Here is a 13,866-nt window from a genome sequence, read left to right as displayed (position 1 = left end):
AATCATCGCAGTATTATTATGTACTTTCTTACAAAAAATAATATCCTCTGATCTAGATAATTTTCCAATCACGAAGGTTTTTTTTTAACCTATCAGACAGTGTTATCTCACTGTTAACTATTTAACAGTGAGAAAAACTGGCCAAGTCATTACGTATCTACTCTTTCAATCATTAGTCATAATTATCCTAATTGCTTTACAAATCCCTGAAAGTATTCAAGAATATTTTTTGCAACTTTAACCTACATTGAAAATATTTTGTGTGAGGTCAACTGTATTTTTCCCTAATCACAGTAAATTGATACTTAACGTAGAACAATCTAATATACATCTCAAGTCGTTACTTCAAAAAGGAAACTTTTAAACTCGCCATCCTATCTATGTATCAAGCGTGGATATTACAGCAAACCTTTTTTAAGTAGAGCAGGGTGCTTTTCTAACAAAGATGTGCTATGCTACGTTGCTGTGGATGCGTTTGACTTCCATCAATCATAATCAGTGGTACACATAGTTTAGCACTGGTGGAACGGGCTCAGCTAAGCTATGTTTTTTATATGGAAAGATGCATGCTGTCGATGGCTTCCTTACTATCGTTCCATCGTATACTCGAGCAGCACTTCTTCCTCGCATAGCTACTTTGCAGCGACGTATCTTTATAGTACAAATACTCGTTCAGTTACATAGCTTAGTATCAGTGGAAACAGTCACATAGTTTCACAGCTTAGTTATTACATTTTCGTAACATAGCACATATCCGATGGAAAAGCACTCTTAGAATGAGTTTGCTTTATTTTTAACCAGATCGAAACGAGAGCGCTTTCGGCGCTGTGGTTGGTAGTGTGTGTAGTGGTTCATTGGAGCTGACCAATCATAGTGCCGAAAACAGTTTCATTAAAAGTAAAGCAAACTCGTACTAAGGCCCCAAGTCCATAGTCCCTAGCAGTAGTTGTCACGAGTTCTTGATGATGAACGCAATCTAGTTTCAAAACATAACAGTTTTTTGTCGTTTCTTGTCTGAAATCGTGCGCAGACATATTACATCCAATACGTTACTGGCTTACATAATTCAGTGCAATTCACACATGATTGAGTTGATCGCAATGTAGGAATAATACTGAGTTATAAGTTTACAAATTAGTATTAATAATACTAATTTGTAATTAATCAGTTTTGTATGTGAGAAAATAAACATTCAGTATCAAGAGTTCCTGAAGTTGAAAATTTGAATCAGATGGATCTTTGATATTCTCAGTTGTAGCATGGAATCGGAATTGTGCCCGGTGTATGGCAATAGGCTCACGCCCTATTCTATGGGACTTATAATACAAATTCTGAAAAGTAAGTGTACATTGTATAACCTGCTTCTTCGGGGATAAAAGGCGTGACTAATATAAACAACAATATCAACAAATGATAAGTAATCGGTCTAGCTGTTTTCGAAATTTGTGCATAGCAACACGTTATGGAAATGATTTCCATTATGAACAGTTTTTACTTAGGCCTATAAAATTCACTTAACCATGCATGCATATTATATAGAAGATGTTATGTAATTTATGTAATGGAATTGAATACTTATTTGTGTTGTAAAGTACTTAAATCCATTTGCAAAGACCTAAAGAGCTCATACTTATTATTAGTTGTTCACTCAGATGCAATGCTTAAGGAATATCAATAGAAATATATTGCTCTAGTATTTTACTCATGTATTGTATGTATTTGTTTGCATTTTACTCTATGTGCTAGTTACTAATTAGTAATTGACTATACTGCACGGTTGGCGCGGCTGCCGCGTAGCGTGTAGCGGGTTCGATTCCTGCACGGAGCAACTCTTTGTGTGATCCACAAATTGTTGTTTTGGGTGTCATGTGTATGTGAACTTGTATGTTGGTAAATGCACCCACAACATGAAGAAAATCCGAGGGCCACACCCTCGGATAAAGTTAAAAACAAAAAAAAATGAAATACGTGAATAGCAGCCTCGTCGAACAGTTACGTGAGTAAGCCGGTAACATAATAATTAATTTAGTATGTCTTACGAAAGTTATAACAAAATTATATGTATGATTAAAGAAAGATATCTATGAGATATACGCCCGAATACTCAAACGCTACTCAATTTTAAATTGTACTTAAATATCGTGCTATCTCTGTCATTTTATAAAGAATTGATAGTGACATAACTACATTTGAGAGCGTCTTAAAATTGCGTTTGAGTATTCGGGCAATAATCACCTAATATACCTAATGTACCTAAATAATTTGTTTGTTTTGTACACGCTGTATATGAAAATTGTGTTAAGGGGAAACGCTTGCAGGGTCTTCCGTTTTCATGACCGTTACGCAGCCTTGAGACTGCGTTCATTGTTTACATTATGTAATTATTTTCACATCACTATCTGTTCATAAAACGCCAGACAAATTAATAAAATATAATTAAATAAAGGTTCTTATTTGATTTAGTCATTGTCACAGACAAAACATATAATTTTCAAAATATTATGGCAAGTTAATATAGCTCTTATTTTCAGGAGCATAAGTTTCTATTTACTTTTGTTAAAAAACTGAAGTGTCATTAAAATTTCTTTTTTTTGAACCACGAAAAAGATTTGACATTGTATTGTTTGTTCAGTTAAGAAAAAAACTTAATGGTGTACGCCAAAATTGAGTCATTTTAACTTATTTAGCGCCTTAGGTTTTATTTACTTCTGAGTCAACTAATAAGACATAATAATCTTCTATTATATAAAAATAAGTCGGGTTTTCCTTCATGACGTTATAACTCCTGAACGCATGAACCGATTTCCACGGTTGCATTCTTTGGTAAAGTCTCGGGCTCCGTGAGGTATATAGCAAAAAAAACAGGAAAAAAACGGAATTAATGAAGCGCCGGCTTTGCTAGTACTTAATGATAATATAATTAAAGTATTTATCTATTTATCTATTTTATCTATATATATAAAAATCTATTGCTGTTCGTTAGTCTCGCTAAAACTCGAGAACGGCTGGACCGATTTGGAAAATTTTGGTCTTGAATTATTTGTAGAAGTCCAGGGAAGGTTTAAAAGGTGAGAAAATATCAAATAATTGACGGAAAAACCCTAAAAACTGCCCTTTCATTTATCCCATACAAACGTTTTCTAACTAATACGTAGAGTCAATTTGAGCTTTATTGCTATTGGATAAAGTTCATTGTTGGATAAATGCTATTGGATACTAAAAAACAAATGCTATTGAATAAGTGTGCGTTGGAGACTTGGAGCACAGAATCCCTACTAATATTATAAATGCGAAAGTAACTCTGTCTGTCTGTAATTACGCTTTCAAGCCTAAACCAGTGAACCGATTTTGATGGAATTTAGTACTGAGATAGAATAAACCTTGATACTTTTTATTGCAAAAAAATAGCGGAGAATGGGTAAAAATAAGGGATAAATGGTCATATGGAAATTCGTCATTTTAAAAGCTGTAACAGTAAAACTTTGTATTTAGATACTTAATGAGGAACGAAAGAACATGGGCTACTTTTTATTGCAAAAAAATAGGGGAGAGTGGGTAAAAATAGGGGATGAATGGTCATATGGAAATTCGTCATTTTTAAAGCTGTAACAGTGAAATTTTGTATTTAGACACTTAATGAGGAGCGAAAAAGAACATAGGCTACTTTTTAATAAAAAGGGTAGAAGGCGTAGTATGTTTGATAGAGGAGATTAATGTTTGCTTGAAAATTCGTCATTTTCGTTAATACGTTGCCTGTGGCTTCACTTGCGTTCGATTCTTATTTAAATACACATATACTTATTTAAATCGCCAATATCCCTACTACCATACTAATGTTATGAATGCGAAAGTAATCCTGTTTGTGTTGAGGTTACGCTTGCACGAATGTTTTTTTTTTGGAATATAACAACGAACCAATGTATTTTTTATTGATAGGCAATATATAGGAAATTAAAGGATAATAATATAGATAACCTTGGCTACTTTTCATCATGATTATAAAATGATGAATCGGCGGTCGTGGTTTCTTTGGAATACATATCTTTAAAAATGCTAACAGTAACATATTCTCAAGTAATTCACATTTTAGATGACATACGGCAGCATTTTGACCACTAACACCACTACGCGGACGAAGTCGCGGGCAAAAGCTAAATTCGATAAATTTTCATTTGTACATGTCAAATATTTGTTGTTTCTAAATTCAAATTCTGTAAATAATGATTGACATTTATGCATAAACTATGAAAAGGGTGAATAAACCTTTTCTCTGTATTTTTTTTAATCTATTGAAAATGTTGAAAAGTGCATTAAGCATTAATAGAAATTCCTCAAATATTAATTATGCGTGTGTTCAGAAATAATGACAAATTATCAACAGTTACGCGTGTGTTCAGAAATTTATTTTGTGTAAATTAAAGTTTCTATTTACGTTTTCGAACAAACGATGCTCTTTCAATATAGTCTATTGGTGTGAATGACATTGACATTCGTATTGCGCGTTTTTTAAAATATGCAAAATTAAATGTATATTTTTCAATATTTCTGAGAGATTATCTTAATATTTCTTCGAGTTTTAAAGACTAAGAAGATTTTAATTTGCTATTAAGTGTTTGTTAGTCAAAGTAAGTTCACATCTTCATTATTGATTTTTAGTAACTTTTGGTGACTACACAATACTACAATTTGGTATACAGAAAATGTATGAGAGCTTTTTATTTTCAGTTGGAATTTCGTTTTTAACAATGCTACCAACCAGACGTACAAGCTTAGGCTGCAGAACTCGAAATACGGCAAGTCAAAGAAATATAAGAGCAAATCAAACTGATGAGCATGATTGGGCGGGAGGAAACGCCCGGGTGTCATCACTGCGAAGACCGCCCGGAGGACACGGTGGAACATACGCTTGCGGTCTGCCCTGCGTGGGCTGAGCACCGCCGTGTCCTCAGGGATGTGGTCGGCGACGGCGCCCACTCGCGTCCGGCACTGATACAAGCCATGGTGCGGAGCGAGGGGGACTGGGATGCCGTCTCCTCCTTCTGCGAAGCAGTCATGCTAGCTAAGGAGGAGGCGGGGCGCGTGAGAGAACGAACCTCCTCACGTCCCAGCCGCCGCAGAAGACACTCCGGGCGTCGGGGATCGCGCGACGTTCCGGCCACCGTAATGCGGGTCTGGCGGTGAGCAAGGGTAGCTCGCCGCCCGACCAGAACAGACCCGTGCGTGCGGCGCGTCGCGTTCTGCGCGCGCCTCAGAGCATCAGACCACCACAGATGGGGCCCAGTAGGGCTGATGCCTAATCCGGAGCTGCGGACTACCTAGCGGGTTTACCGGGGCTCCGGCTCGACGGGCAGGAGTAGGAACGGGGTGGTTTTTAGTCAGTAAAAGTCTGACACTTCCTCTCGCCTCGCCCAAGGCGGGAGAAGTCATTGGATGATTTTCCACCCTCAAAAAAAAAAAATTAAAAAATGAAACCTCTGGATTGTGTTGCGCCAGTGGCCAAGTCAAATTGACGCCATTGGTACCGCCACCAGAGCCACTACATTCATTGGTTCATTTTTTGACTCATATCCAGCAGTACAATAATTGCTTTCAAATGACATCATTTGGGGCAACAAAAGTTATACGAGACAATTTTTTGCCTACTTTTAGCAAGTAAGTATAATGGCAAACGTTTTTTTTTAGTTTTAAAACCATGTAGCTGGTTTAAAATATGTCGAGTCAGTGATGTGTTTATTTTGTAAACAATAAATCAAATACATAATAATAGTCTATAATCCGAAGACTTAATCAGCAACATTTATAACATGTTGTATTTTATAGTGGCATGAGCAAGATGTTCTTGGTAAAGCCTACTACCTAAAGCTGCCGTGGAAGGCTGTTTAATGGCGAGGTTAAAAGTAGTTTTAATTTGAAATGATGTAAAGTATTGTGGCAGTATTTTGGGAGCCACATGGTGGTACAATTTGCTATACAATTGCCTGTATACATATTTATATTCTTGCAGATTCAGGGATTCAAATATATCATCAAACAGGTTCCTTATTGCCAGTGCCTGTTGAAGACTATACATTTTTGCAAATATATTTTATGGACAATTCAGCAAGAGAAGTCGATCAGCGTTGCGCACACAACAACTCAGTAAAGAGATCCATTGTGATGAACAACTTCAAACATTTTTCCTTCAACACAATGAATTAGTTGCATTAGACCGATGCATTAGACATTCACAAATGCATTAGACCGCATGCCATCAGATAATCACAAAATTGTCATCAGAGCCGATAAGGCGCTTGCAGGACAGTGAAATGATTGAATCCTATGAAATAAACACTATTATGAAAATATATTTTGATTTTTTTTTTTAATTAGTAAATTCCTTTTCAGGTATAGTGAGATCAGGAAATTATGGATTCCTTTTTATATGGAGGATATTTATAGATTCCAATTCAAATTGAATAGGGACTCATACATAACTCAGCTATACAAAATAAAGTAGAGCATCATTGCTACGCGAAAGCGGTACGAAGTTCGCTGGGTCAGCTAGTTATTTATACAATATTCCCCTTAAGTAAGTTCCACTCGGGTTATCATAAGTCGCCAGGTCGAGTAGAAGTGACAAATGAATACAGCAGACGCAACAAGCATGGAAAGACCTTCATGCGCTAGGTTTAGCAAGCTCTTGTGTTTATTATCACTTATTATTATTCATTGTTAATTTACTTATTGAACATAGAATATTGGTAAAGTTACATAAATTACCATATTCATAATGAAAACTATACAGAAGAATAAAAAATAGAAGAGTTGAGGAACAGTGATGGAGAGCGCAAACGTAGAACATTTTTGAGTCTGGTGCCAGATACAAGCTAACGATGAATATAATTATATTATCTAACTAGCTTTTGCCCGCGACTTCGTTCGCGTGGAATAGTGACTTCCGGCAAATTTTTGGTTTTAACCACAAAGTTACCAATCTCGCGGAATCTCTTCAAAAATAAAACGTAGAAGATATTCCAGGGAACTCTTCAAAAATCAACATAATGAGCTCTGCGTTTGAATTTAATAGATGTATACTCACTTAGGGCATTGAAAAAATTGTTTAAAAACGGACTTAAACTAAAGAAATATTATAATCTTTCCGAACTTAAGATGAAAACTAACTTAAAACTAAAGAAAGCTACGAATTACGAATTTATAACATTTAAAAAAGAAATTATATTACAACCTATCCTCTATGCTATAATAACCAAGCTTAAACTAAATAATTTAAAAGAAACGACTTAAATCTAATCTATCTAATTAATTAATAAATTAGACTTACAATTTTATTAAAAAACTAACTACAGTAACTACTAATAATCGATATCAAACTAAACCTACGTTAAATAATTTAACCAGAAAACCAGAAAAACCCAACAAATAAACTTATTAATTGACAAATACAACGAAACCAATTTATTTAGAATATACGAAACAGCAGGACCACTACAAACAAATAGTCATACGACTGATAATACACTTTTTCTACGATAGTACCGAAGCGCTCGGCCGATACCCAACCAAATGAATGTAACGAAACCATAGCGCGATCTATTTCTATTTTCATTTTGGGATTTTTGAAATAAAACTATCCTATGTCCTTTCTAAGGTTCTAAACTATATCTGTACCAAATTTCAACCAAATCCGTCAAATAGTGGCGGAGATTAATGGTATAAGCATAGAATAGTGTTCGACGTGATTCTTTAATTTGACATAACTTTTTTATTTATGAACCGATTAACATGAAACAAACACTAAATGTAAATTGAAGCATACCACAATATATTCGTGAAAACTGCATCCAACTCGGATCAGCTGGTTCTGAGATTAGCGCGCATAGACACACAGACAAACAGACAAACAGACAAACAGATAAACAGATAAACAGACAAACAGACAAACAGACAAACAGACAAAAAAAAAGTTAATTACATTTTTGGGTTCGACATCGACATAACAATAACCCCTGCTATTTTTTTTATTTTTATTTTCAATGTACAGACAGCACTTTTCTACGATTTTATTATATGTATAGATGGAACTAATTTGAAAACGTCCACTGTCTGCGCATTCGTGCGTTCTGTTGCTTCCACTTAACACATTCAAAATATCGATTCAAAAGTTTTCGGCATCGATAATGACTGGAAACAAAGCATCTGCGCAGCACTTAAGTGGGAGAAATGTCTTGTTATGTTAGTCTCTTTCAAGGTATGGAGTAAACGAAGACTAGTATCTGTTTAAATTATGATTATTAGAGATCTGTGGCGATCGCATTGATCATTGTATTTTGTTCGTTTAGCAACCCCAACTCCTTAATAATTCCTATTTCGTTCAAATCTGAATTACAGCCATTCAGGACCTTATCTATCAAAGTTTACTTATTTTAAGCCTTAAATACTAGGTATTATAATAAAACAAAATGAAATTAATTAGTGTGGAATAATTAAAAGGTTTAGAGGCCAAACGCTGCACAATGTAACATCATTAGTTGATTTATATTTCAGCTTAGTTTAACGTAAATGCATTTTATTCTACAATGCATATAACTTGATTGTATATAATGTAATAATTGTTGTCTCACACAATTGGTTGTCGACGTATAGCCGTCGTAGGAAGATGGAATTTTTGGAGAGATAAGATTACGTACCAATAACTTTTTACTGAAAAAAAATCTGAAAAATCCCCAGATAAATAGGGGTTGATAATATTCATTATGGTCTTATGAAACCGTTAAACGTTCATATGTTATTTAAAACATAGTTTAGAGTTAAGATGACTTGCTCAGGAAAAAACATTAGAATCATTTAAAAAAATGTGGAACTTACAAAAATAAACTTTGAACCATTTCAGATTAAAAAAATATTGTGTACCTATTATACAGTTATACCTTGTGCGCTGTAACAAGGTGCGGCTGACAGATGCCTGTATGACGTTGATGTCTCTCTTTAGGGATGGACATTAGAAAAATCTTTTTTTATCGCTATCGATACTCGCAGCATACATTTAATTCTCTTTAATTTTTTTATTAAATGTGTGTGTTATTTAATTGTGCAGTGTAACTACGTGTATATACTTGTCAAAATAAATATTTTATGACCGAGCCCTGAGGTGTTTCAGAGTTTCAGTTTTACAGAACCGTGAAGAATATAAGTGTATATTAGTTTGTATATGTTACTAAAGCAACCACGATCTTTCAGATTAAGTATCAAAGGCGCCGGAAATGTCTACTACATATTTGTGCTCAGATAAAGTCACTGTGGTTCGGGCAGAGAGAGCCGCGTCTACAGTAGATTTACCCACATAATTAAAGGTTTTTTAAGAGTGATAATTGAAAGACGCACGATTTTCGTTTTTTATTCTAAAAAAACATCGACTACCTATCCATCGTAGCAGTACATCCCATCACTAAACACGACTATGGCTTTACGTATGCATAACACTTTACTTTATTTTTCATTTCATTAGATTTTATTTAAAGGCTAGAACATTCCGGTTGGATTTAATTTAATTAACTACACTTCCGAATGATTAACATAATACGAATGTGATACAGTTAAAATACTAAAGCATAATTTTTAAACCGCAGCAACTTTCAAGATTGATACGAAACGTTACTGAATCTGTCAGCCGCACCTTGTTACAGCGCACAAGGTATAATGTTTATTTTGAGTAACTAATTATTTACAGTTAATAGTTTATCTTTTGTTCATAGTTTAAGCACGTCAATGCACAAAAACTTATTATGCACTCTTGCAAGGTTAAGAGCTATTTTGATAATTTAAAATTTTTATTGCATTTCCCACTAGTTTTAAAATGCAATTAGAACAATATTTGACCATCAGGATAACAGACTTTGTTTTTATACACCAGTGAGTTTTCCGAAAAGTATAAACGTGGGTATCTCCAAGGCTTGAGGTTTATTTATGGGCGTGCTAAATTGTAGGTCTTATCATCGCTTACCACCAGGCGAGATACTTACACGTCAGACCATTCCGTAAAAAAAGTAGTAAACTAATAGAATTTTTAAGAATTTCGAAGACAAAACATTTTTAACGACCTTGAATGGAAGGGGTCGAGTCCATGAACTAGACGATAGAAGTAACAATCACGTGACGAATGTATTAAAACACAAATAAAAATACAGTAGACACGGATATAAAACATCTATTCACGAGTGTGCCTTCAAAAAGTTTTTAAATTAAATTATGTGATAACATTATTCTTTGTGCACCAAACCGTGACGTAGAATTTTTGTTTAAAACTTAACTATTTGCCTATTTTATTTAATTGTTTACGTCATAAGTTCTTTGTATTTTGATTTTCAAGGCCATCTGTTGACTTAGGTATACTTTTTGAAGATAAGAAATTACTTCTGGTAAATTCAAAAGGATCGTGTATAAGATTTAGTTTAAAGCCAACAAGGGTTCAAGGTCCCAGGTTAAGTAATAATTATATTTATTAGTTACATAATAATTTTCTTTAGCAGGAACAGTTGCTTGATAAGAAATGTAATAAATAAATATTCTAATAAGTAAGTTAATTCTCAGCGTTCCTGCGTACGATGCGGCCACAGTATCATCACTGCACTGCACACTAGAAATAACTGAACTATGTATGTATTTTTTTAAAGGTTATAATTAATTAATGTACTACCCTACTTACAATTAATGAACCCATATCATAAGTCAGAAATATAAAAAAATTGTCCAAACCAGTTGGTCAACTATACAACCCCAATTCCAAGGATTGTATAGCTGACTTACGAAGATGTATTTTTTAAATGAAACCGAAAAAAATGTGTGCTCCATATAATAAAATTCTACTCGGACACTGAAATAATAACATTAATCATGTAATTATCACGTTAACGAATCATATCTTTCACAAAAAAATAAAACAACACAATAATAGTTAATATTAAGCAATAACATTCAATTAAAGTAAAAAATATACCGACACGGGAACTAAGTAATTCGGTTTTTACACAAATCTTGATTTTTCAGTTGATAATTCATTATTTTTTTTGCAACGGCGAACGGAAACTTTATGTCTACCTAAATAATGAAATACAAACAAAATCTTTACCTGTACCCTTAGTATGACTTTGCTTTACGTTTAAAGTACTCGAAACGAGAGCACGTTCGGTGCTCTGATTGGTTGGTTTATTCGAGCCGGCCAATCAGAGCAAAATTGTACTAAGGGTACTGCCCTGTCTCTATAAAATGTATTTATAGTCCCGAGCTTATTAAACTTATTAAATTAAGTGACAATTGTATTTTACTTTTTTTTATTCTTCTCTAGCTTCACCACATTGTCGTATACAAGTAGTAAATACCTCATCAAAATCTGTTACGTGGTTTCTGAGTTGAAAACCCACATACAAGGCAGAGATTGATTTTAATTCATAGTTTACAGTGATGTGACATGTAGGTATGTGACGTGTGTATTGTACACACAACAGTACATCAAGCTAAGTAAACCAGTATAAACTGACCTTCGAATCTACAGAAACATCTTACATAGTGAGACCATGATAAAGTGGTTTTGTGCAGCTTGATGTGTTCTCGTCAGTTAATGAATGTGAATTTCGTTTGGATTTGCCATGCGTCACATAATTACACTATACACTTGATGTACCTACAGTAGCCAGCAGGTCTACCTACTCCAATCTGTTAATGTGTTCATTGGATTTTCGACTTTATATTATAAAATAATAAAGTAGAAAATGCAGTGCAAAACGATTGACTGATTTCTACTTGGAAGTTCCTGAAGGCTTTGACCTGGTTTTAACTATTATTTTGACGTATAGTACTCGTAGATACATATGTGTAATGTTTATATGGACTTATGCACTATATTCATTACTTATTCTGGTGTTTTCCATTGTGTTCTTATTTATTTTTCAGTGGATTTGGTTCGATGAGTTTATTATTTCCTGGGTTTTTAAGAGTGATGACTATACTTGCAGTTTGATTTAGAGTAGATACCTACTAGCTCATATAATATGACTTAGGTACTGCATAAGGAATTATATGTGTGTGTGCATTACTGACCCTTTTTCAGTACGTAGTAAATTGGGACGATTTAATATATTATTTATTTAAGAGAAAAGATTTTTTTTAATAAATAGTAGTTTTTTTATAAATATAGCCGGTACAAGAGCAGATGGTTAATGGTAATGATGATGGTAAGCAATCGCCACCGCGTATGGACACCCGAAATGCCAGCGGCGTTACAAGTGCGTTACCGGCTTTTTGGGGGTAAAGAATTTAAGGGTTGTTGGTAGTTGGGAGGAGGGGGGGGGGTAATAAACTATTTATTGCTTTGTTTTAAACTAAAATATGCCATGAAGCTTTTCGCTTTCAATTTCAGCTAATGCTAAAATAATTCGAATTGGGTGACGAATTCGGGAATAAAATTCCACGGCTGTCACGCTTGCGATCACGACTTACGAGTCACGTCTAGCTAATGATCAATAGTAAAAAAAAACTATATTAATATTTTTTTCTCCAAGATCTAGGGAATCCCAGTGGACGTCAACGGAGCCATGATCACGCAACAATAATACATATATTGTTTATGTACGCATAATTACAAGTTCACGGTCCGTTACAGCGTCATAAAAATAACAATTAAATTGTAGATTGTTCTTATTCTTCACTAAATTAGATCACAGACAGTGGTCTAATTAAATTTAAAGCTGCACTTTGTCTTATGATTTATAAATGTAAGTAGAGGAAATAAAGTGTTAGGCATTTAGGCAGTAACCAATTCGCAAAAATAAATATCATTTATTAATAATGCTATGAGTCTAATAGAATAGAGAGTAAGTCTATTGTCATTTTCTCATACACTATTGGACACACCAACTTCGTGTTTTATAATTATTCTTTGTCTCTTGGAACCAATGCAAACCCTTACTCGACAGGCACTCTTGCCACTCAACCGACGAGATATCTAATATAGTATCACTAAAACCAATCACATTTCAAAGACACTCTGTGCCATTCAGATTTAGAAAAATATGGCAAATTAAATAAAAAAAATAACCTTTTGGTTTTTCGGTACCTATAACTATTATATCCTCCTTTCTGGCCTACATCACTTTTGTTCGTTACGCGTAACATCTCAACTAGAACTAATAATGATCATATTAATTACAAGAACAAGAAAACAACATTAATTTGGTTAATGAGGAACAAAGTCTTATGTTTTTTTTTTGTCTAAGGCCTTATATCCTAATTCAATATAATATATACATGTACAACATACAATTAAAAGTTCTTTTATTTTCTGATATACTTATCAGAAAATAAAAGAACTTTTTAATAAGCCACAATATTATAATACAGATCCGATTTAAACATCAAAACACCTCTAGATCTGTAGTATATACTGAAATTATACCGCATCAAAATATTGTGAAACTGTTGGACATTTTCTGTGTTCTACAGTCATAGACTGCTAACGATACTTAACACTGCGTCAGCGCCACCTAGGGACAACAAAAATGGGAATGAATTATCTTTGCCCATCTCAGTAACTGAAAAGTATAAATCATTTACCACTCTCTAATTAAGAATAAACTCCAAGAAAACCATATACATTCACAATAACAATACGTACTTCTAAATAATATAACAATAGTATTGAATCCCTTCTTTGAGTTCAACGCCATCTATACAATTAATCCATCAACTACCCAACAACCTTAGCTTGCTCAATCAATTTCATTTCATTTCATAACCATGTATTTTTCCATGGTTCAAAGATGACGCTGAATAGAGGAGGCACTGTTTAGAAACCTAACATAATTAGTATTGACG

The sequence above is a fragment of the Spodoptera frugiperda genome, chromosome 7 (assembly GCF_023101765.2).
Source record: "Spodoptera frugiperda isolate SF20-4 chromosome 7, AGI-APGP_CSIRO_Sfru_2.0, whole genome shotgun sequence".
Taxonomy (NCBI): domain Eukaryota; kingdom Metazoa; phylum Arthropoda; class Insecta; order Lepidoptera; family Noctuidae; genus Spodoptera; species Spodoptera frugiperda.
This window is presented reverse-complemented; position numbering follows the sequence as displayed.